Genomic DNA, 7,500 nt, shown 5'->3' on the forward strand with positions numbered 1-7,500 from the left:
CCGAGTCATAGGAAGTGCCGTTTTGTCACAACCCCAGGGGTGGGGTGGGTAACGGTAGGGAAGTGCCGGCCAACGCGCAGAGGTCGACCCGCAGGCCGAAGGAACCGTCCACCCGAACACCCCGGCGCGAGGCCGGGGCCGGCAGGGGCCCTCCGATGGCGGGTCATGATTGCCAATCGGTCAGTGGTTATGTGTGTGCTGCGGTGCCGGCCAACGCTCAGAGGTCGACCCGCAGGCCGAAGGAACCGTCCACCCGAACACCCCGGCGCGAGGCCGGGGCCGGCAGGGGCCCTCCGATGGCGGGTCATGATTGCCAATCGGTCAGTGGTTGTGTGTGTGCTGCGGTGCCGGCCAACGCTCAGAGGTCGACCCGCAGGCCGAAGGAACCGTCCACCCGAACACCCCGGCGCGAGGCCGGGGCCGGCAGGGGCCCTCCGATGGCGGGTCATGATTGCCAATCGGTCAGTGGTTATGTGTGTGCTGCGGTGCTGCGGTGCCGGCCAACGCTCAGAGGTCGACCCGCAGGCCGAAGGAACCGTCCACCCGAACACCCCGGCGCGAGGCCGGGGCCGGCAGGGGCCCTCCGATGGCGGGTCATGATTGCCAATCGGTCAGTGGTTGTGTGTGTTGCGGTGGGGCCGGGAGGACCGCTCCTCCTGCGTCGGTCCCCGGGTCATGGGAAGTGCCGTGTGGCGGTGGTGGGGCCGGGAGGACCGCTCCTCCTGCGTCGGACCCGAGTCATAGGAAGTGCCGTGTGGCGGGGCCGGGAGGACCGCTCCTCCTGCGTCGGACCCGAGTCATAGGAAGTGCCGTGTGGCGGGGCCGGGAGGACCGCTCCTCCTGCGTCGGACCCGAGTCATAGGAAGTGCCGTGTGGCGGGGCCGGGAGGACCGCTCCTCCTGCGTCGGACCCGAGTCATAGGAAGTGCCGTGTTGCGCTGGTGGGGCCGTGCCCGCCAACAGCCTTCAGTGGTCGGATACCACGTTTGCAAGCTCCCCGCTGGAATGGGGACTTAGAAGAAATGAGGGGAAAATTCCCCCGGAGCTCCGTGCCTGAGGGCGGGCTGTGAGCCGCGCCGCGTCCGCCAACAGCCTTCCATGGTCGGACACCATTGTTCGCAAGTTGCCCGCTGGAATGGGCACATAGAAGAAATTTCGAGGATAACATCCACCAGAGCGCCAGGGCGGCCGTTATTGCAGTATGCGTCCGCCTGGCAGCTCTCTTCCGCGGGAACCATTGGGCAATTTCTTTCACGGAGGTGGACATAGAAGAATTTTTGTTTCTAAAAACGTGGTTCCTAAAAATGTGCCCCAGGTGTTTTGGAAAACCCGGGTAAACCTGGGAAGTAGGCAAATGACCCTCTGACTAGGGGTAAAAACGTTTGCCTACTGCAGCGCCCCTAATGCAATTCGGCGGAACTGCAACGCCCCTGGTCGCCTAAACGCTACCCCTGGTCGCCTAAACCTCACCCCTGGTCGCCTAAACCTCACCCCTGGTCGCCTAAAAGTCACCCCTGGTCGCCTAAATTGTCAACCCCTGGTCACCTAAATTGTCAACCCCTGGTCGCCTAAAGGGGACTTAGAAGAAATGAGGGGGCAAATTCCCCCGGAGCTCCGTGCCTGAGGGCGGGCTGTGAGCCGCGCCGCGTCCGCCAACAGCCTTCAGTGGTCGGATACAATGTTTGAAAGGTCCCCGCTGGAAAGGGGACTTAGAAGAAATGAGGCAAATTTCCCCGGAGCTCCGTGCCTGAGGGCGGGCTGTGAGCCGCGCCGCGTCCGCCAACAGCCTTCAGTGGTCGGATACAATGTTTGAAAGGTCCCCGCTGGAAAGGGGACTTAGAAGAAATGAGGCAAATTTCCCCGGAGCTCCGTGCCTGAGTGCGGGCTGTGAGCCGCGCCGCGCCCGCCAACAGCCTTCAGTGGTCGGATACAATGTTTGAAAGTTCCCCGCTGGAAAGGGGACTTAGAAGAAATGAGGCAAATTTCCCCGGAGCTCCGTGCCTGAGGGCGGGCTGTGAGCCGCGCCGCGTCCGCCAACAGCCTTCAGTGGTCGGATACAATGTTTGAAAGGTCCCCGCTGGAAAGGGGACTTAGAAGAAATGAGGCAAATTTCCCCGGAGCTCCGTGCCTGAGGGCGGGCTGTGAGCCGCGCCGCGCCCGCCAACAGCCTTCAGTGGTCGGATACAATGTTTCAAAGTTCCCCGCTGGAAAGGGGACTTAGAAGAATTGAGTAAAATTCACCCGGAGCTCCGTGCCCGAGGGCCGGCTATGAGCCGCGCCGCGCCCGCCAACAGCCTTCCTTTGGTCGGATACAATGTTTCAAAGTTCCCCGCTGGAAAGGGGACTTAGAAGAAATTTGTGAAAATTCACCCGGAGCTCCGTGCCTGAGGGCCGGCTATGAGCCGCGCCGTGCCCGCCAACAGCCTTCCACGGTCGGATACAATGTTTCAAAGTTCCCCGCTGGAAAGGGGACTTAGAAGAAATTTGTGAAAATTCACCCGGAGCTCCGTGCCCGAGGGCCGGCTATGAGCCGCGCCGTGCCCGCCAACAGCCTTCCACGGTCGGATACAATGTTTCAAAGTTCCCCGCTGGAAAGGGGACTTAGAAGAAATTTGTGAAAATTCACCCGGAGCTCCGTGCCCGAGGGCCGGCTATGAGCCGCGCCGTGCCCGCCAACAGCCTTCCACGGTCGGATACAATGTTTCAAAGTTCCCCGCTGGAAAGGGGACTTAGAAGAAATTTGTGAAAATTCACCCGGAGCTCCGTGCCTGAGGGCCGGCTATGAGCCGCGCCGTGCCCGCCAACAGCCTTCCACGGTCGGATACAATGTTTCAAAGTTCCCCGCTGGAAAGGGGACTTAGAAGAAATTTGTAAAATTCACCCGGAGCTCCGTGCCCGAGGGCCGGCTATGAGCCGCGCCGTGCCCGCCAACAGCCTTCCACGGTCGGATACAATGTTTCAAAGTTCCCCGCTGGAAAGGGGACTTAGAAGAAATTTGTGAAAATTCACCCGGAGCTCCGTGCCCGAGGGCCGGCTATGAGCCGCGCCGTGCCCGCCAACAGCCTTCCACGGTCGGATACAATGTTTCAAAGTTCCCCGCTGGAAAGGGGACTTAGAAGAAATTAGGCAACTTTCCCCGGAGCTCCATGCCTGAGTGCGGGCTGTTTGCCGCGCCGTGCCCGCCAACAGCCTTCAGTGGTCGGATACAATGTTTCAAAGTTCCCCGCTGGAAAGGGGACTTAGAAGAAATTATGAATATTTTTGTTTCTAAAAACGTGATCCCTGAAAATGTGCCCCAGGTGTTTTGGAAAACCCGGGTAAACCTGGGAAGTAGGCAAATGACCCTCTGACTAGGGGGGAAGAACGTTTGCCTACTGCAGCGCCCCTAATGCAATTCGGCGGAACTGCAACGCCCCTGGTCGCCTAAACGCTACCCCTGGTCGCCTAAAAGCTACCCCTGGTCGCCTAAAAGCTACCCCTGGTCGCCTAAACGCTACCCCTGGTCGCCTAAACGCTACCCCTGGTCGCCTAAACGCTACCCCTGGTCACCTAAACGCTACCCCTGGTCGCCTAAACGCTTCCCCTGGTCACCTAAACGCTACCCCTGGTCGCCTAAACGCTACCCCTGGTCGCCTAACTGACCCCTCGTGTGTGGGGATCAACGTTTGCCTACTAGGGCGTCCTCCGGCGGCCTCTCGGCAGTACTGCAGGCCCATTTTAGCCGAGCCCATTGAAATGAATGGGGGAATTTTATACGTTTTTGCCTTTTTTTCCCCCCCTCGTTCTTTTTGTATTTATTCATTTATTTCAACTTTTACCGACTCAACCGCCCTCCGGCGTGCCCTCGGCGGTCCCGCAAGCCCAATTCGGCCGAGCCCATTGAAATGAATGGGGGAATTTTATACGTTTTTGCCTTTTTTTTTCCCCCCCCCTCGTCCTTTTTGTATTTATTCATTTATTTCAACTTTTACCGACTCAACCGCCCTCCGGCGTGCCCTCGGCGGTCCCGCAAGCCCAAATCGGCCGAGCCCATTGAAATGAATGGGGGGATTTTCTACGTTTTTGCCTTTTTTCCCCCCCTCGTCCTTTTTGTATTTATTTACTTATTTCAACCTTTACCGACTTAGGGGCCACTTGGCACCGCCTGTGCCCGGGGAAGGTGCTCATATTCGGCTTCACTGTCAGGCAGCATGCACTCCTCCTCCGGAGCTTCCATTTGGGCAAACTTAGGGGCCGCTTGGCACCGTCCGTGCCCGGGGAAGGTGCTCCTATTCGGGCCAAGTGTGACACACGCCCGCCCTCCTCCTCCGGAGCTTCCATGAGGGTAAACTTAGGGGCCGCTTGGCACCGCCTGTGCCCGGGGAAGGTGCTCCTATTCGGCTTCACTGTCACACAGCATGCACTCATCCTCCGGAGCTTCCATAAGGGCAAACTTAGGGGCCGCTTGGCACCGCCTGTGCCCGGGGAAGGTGCTCATATTCGGCTTCACTGTCACACAGCATGCACTCATCCTCCGGAGCTTCCATAAGGGCAAACTTAGGGGCCGCTTGGCACCGCCTGTGCCCGGGGAAGGTGCTCCTATTCGGCTTCACTGTCATGCAGCATGCACTCCTCCACCGGAGCTTCCATTTGGGCAAACTTAGGGGCCGCTTGGCACCGCCTGTGCCCGGGGAAGGTGCTCCTATTCGGGCCAAGTGTGACACACGCCCGCACTCCTCCTCCGGAGCTTCCATTTGGGCAAACTTAGGGGACGCTTGGCACCGCCCGTGCCCGGGGAAGGTGCTCATATTCGGCTTCACTGTCACACAGCATGCACTCATCCTCCGGAGCTTCCATAAGGGCAAACTTAGGGGCCGCTTGGCACCGCCTGTGCCCGGGGAAGGTGCTCATATTCGGGCCAAGTGTGACACACGCCCGCACTCCTCCTCCGGAGCTTCCATTTGGGCAAACTTAGGGGCCACTTGGCACCGCCTGTGCCCGGGGAAGGTGCTCATATTCGGCTTCACTGTCAGGCAGCATGCACTCCTCCTCCGGAGCTTCCATTTGGGCAAACTTAGGGGCCGCTTGGCACCGTCCGTGCCCGGGGAAGGTGCTCCTATTCGGGCCAAGTGTGACACACGCCCGCCCTCCTCCTCCGGAGCTTCCATGAGGGTAAACTTAGGGGCCGCTTGGCACCGTCCGTGCCCGGGGAAGGTGCTCCTATTCGGGCCAAGTGTGACACACGCCCGCCCTCCTCCTCCGGAGCTTCCATGAGGGTAAACTTAGGGGCCGCTTGGCACCGCCTGTGCCCGGGGAAGGTGCTCATATTCGGCTTCACTGTCACACAGCATGCACTCATCCTCCGGAGCTTCCATAAGGGCAAACTTAGGGGCCGCTTGGCACCGCCTGTGCCCGGGGAAGGTGCTCATATTCGGGCCAAGTGTGACACACGCCCGCACTCCTCCTCCGGAGCTTCCATTTGGGCAAACTTAGGGGCCACTTGGCACCGCCTGTGCCCGGGGAAGGTGCTCATATTCGGCTTCACTGTCAGGCAGCATGCACTCCTCCTCCGGAGCTTCCATTTGGGCAAACTTAGGGGCCGCTTGGCACCGTCCGTGCCCGGGGAAGGTGCTTCTATTCGGCTTCACTGTCACACAGCATGCACTCCTCCTCCGGAGCTTCCATAAGGGCAAACTTAGGGGCCGCTTGGCACCGTCTGTGCCCGGGGAAGGTGCTCCTATTCGGCTTCACTGTCACACAGCATGCACTCCTCCTCCGGAGCTTCCATGAGGGTAGACTTAGGGGCCACTTGGCACCGCCTGTGCCCGGGGAAGGTGCTCATATTCGGCTTCACTGTCCGGAGCTTCCATTAGGGCAAACTTAGGGGCCACTTGGCACCGCCTGTGCCCGGGGAAGGTGCTCCTCTCCGGGCTAAGTGTGACACACGCCCGCACTCCTCCTCCGGAGCTTCCATTAGGGCAAACTTAGGGGCCGCTTGGCACCGCCTGTGCCCGGGGAAGGTGCTCATATTCGGCTTCACTGTCAGGCAGCATGCACTCCTCCTCCGGAGCTTCCATTTGGGCAAACTTAGGGGCCGCTTGGCACCGTCTGTGCCCGGGGAAGGTGCTCCTATTCGGGCCAAGTGTGACACACGCCCGCACTCCTCCTCCGGAGCTTCCATTAGGGCAAACTTAGGGGCCGCTTGGCACCGCCTGTGCACGGGGAAGGTGCTCCTATTCGGCTTCACTGTCACACAGCATGCACTCCTCCTCCGGAGCTTCCATAAGGGCAAACTTAGGGGCCGCTTGGCACCGTCTGTGCCCGGGGAAGGTGCTCCTATTCGGGCCAAGTGTGACACACGCCCGCACTCCTCCTCCGGAGCTTCCATAAGGGTAGACTTAGGGGCCGCTTGGCACCGCCTGTGCCCGGGGAAGGTGCTCATATTCGGCTTCACTGTCACACAGCGTGCACTCCTCCTCCGGAGCTTCCATTTGGGCAAACTTAGGGGCCGCTTGGCACCGTCTGTGCCCGGGGAAGGTGCTCATATTCGGGCCAAGTGTGACACACGCCCGCACTCCTCCTCCGGAGCTTCCATGAGGGTAGACTTAGGGGCCGCTTGGCACCGCCTGTGCCCGGGGAAGGTGCTCATAGTCGGCTTCACTGTCAGGCAGCATGCACTCCTCCTCCGGAGCTTCCATTTGGGCAAACTTAGGGGCCGCTTGGCACCGTCTGTGCCCGGGGAAGGTGCTCATATTCGGGCCAAGTGTGACACACGCCCGCACTCCTCCTCCGGAGCTTCCATTTGGGCAAACTTAGGGGCCGCTTGGCACCGCCTGTGCCCGGGGAAGGTGCTCATATTCGGGCCAAGTGTGACACACGCCCGCACTCCTCCTCCGGAGCTTCCATTTGGGCAAACTTAGGGGCCGCTTGGCACCGCCTGTGCCCGGGGAAGGTGCTCATATTCGGGCCAAGTGTGACACACGCCCGCACTCCTCCTCCGGAGCTTCCATAAGGGCAAACTTAGGGGCCGCTTGGCACCGTCTGTGCCCGGGGAAGGTGCTCCTCTCCGGGCTAAGTGTGACACACGCCCGCACTCCTCCCCCGGAGCTTCCATTAGGGCAAACTTAGGGGCCGCTTGGCACCGCCTGTGCCCGGGGAAGGTGCTCATATTCGGCTTCACTGTCAGGCAGCATGCACTCATCCTCCGGAGCTTCCATAAGGGCAAACTTAGGGGCCGCTTGGCACCGCCTGTGCCCGGGGAAGGTGCTCCTCTCCGGGCTAAGTGTGACACACGCCCGCACTCCTCCCCCGGAGCTTCCATTAGGGCAAACTTAGGGGCCGCTTGGCACCGCCTGTGCCCGGGGAAGGTGCTCATATTCGGCTTCACTGTCAGGCAGCATGCACTCCTCCTCCGGAGCTTCCATTTGGGCAAACTTAGGGGCCGCTTGGCACCGCCTGTGCCCGGGGAAGGTGCTCCTATTCGGGCCATGTGTGACACACGCCCGCACTCCTCCTCCGGAGC

This window comes from Idiotropiscis lumnitzeri, unplaced genomic scaffold (assembly GCF_059441095.1).
Source record: "Idiotropiscis lumnitzeri isolate Australia: NSW breed Sydney's pygmy pipehorse unplaced genomic scaffold, RoL_Ilum_1.0 HiC_scaffold_414, whole genome shotgun sequence".
NCBI lineage: Eukaryota > Metazoa > Chordata > Actinopteri > Syngnathiformes > Syngnathidae > Idiotropiscis > Idiotropiscis lumnitzeri.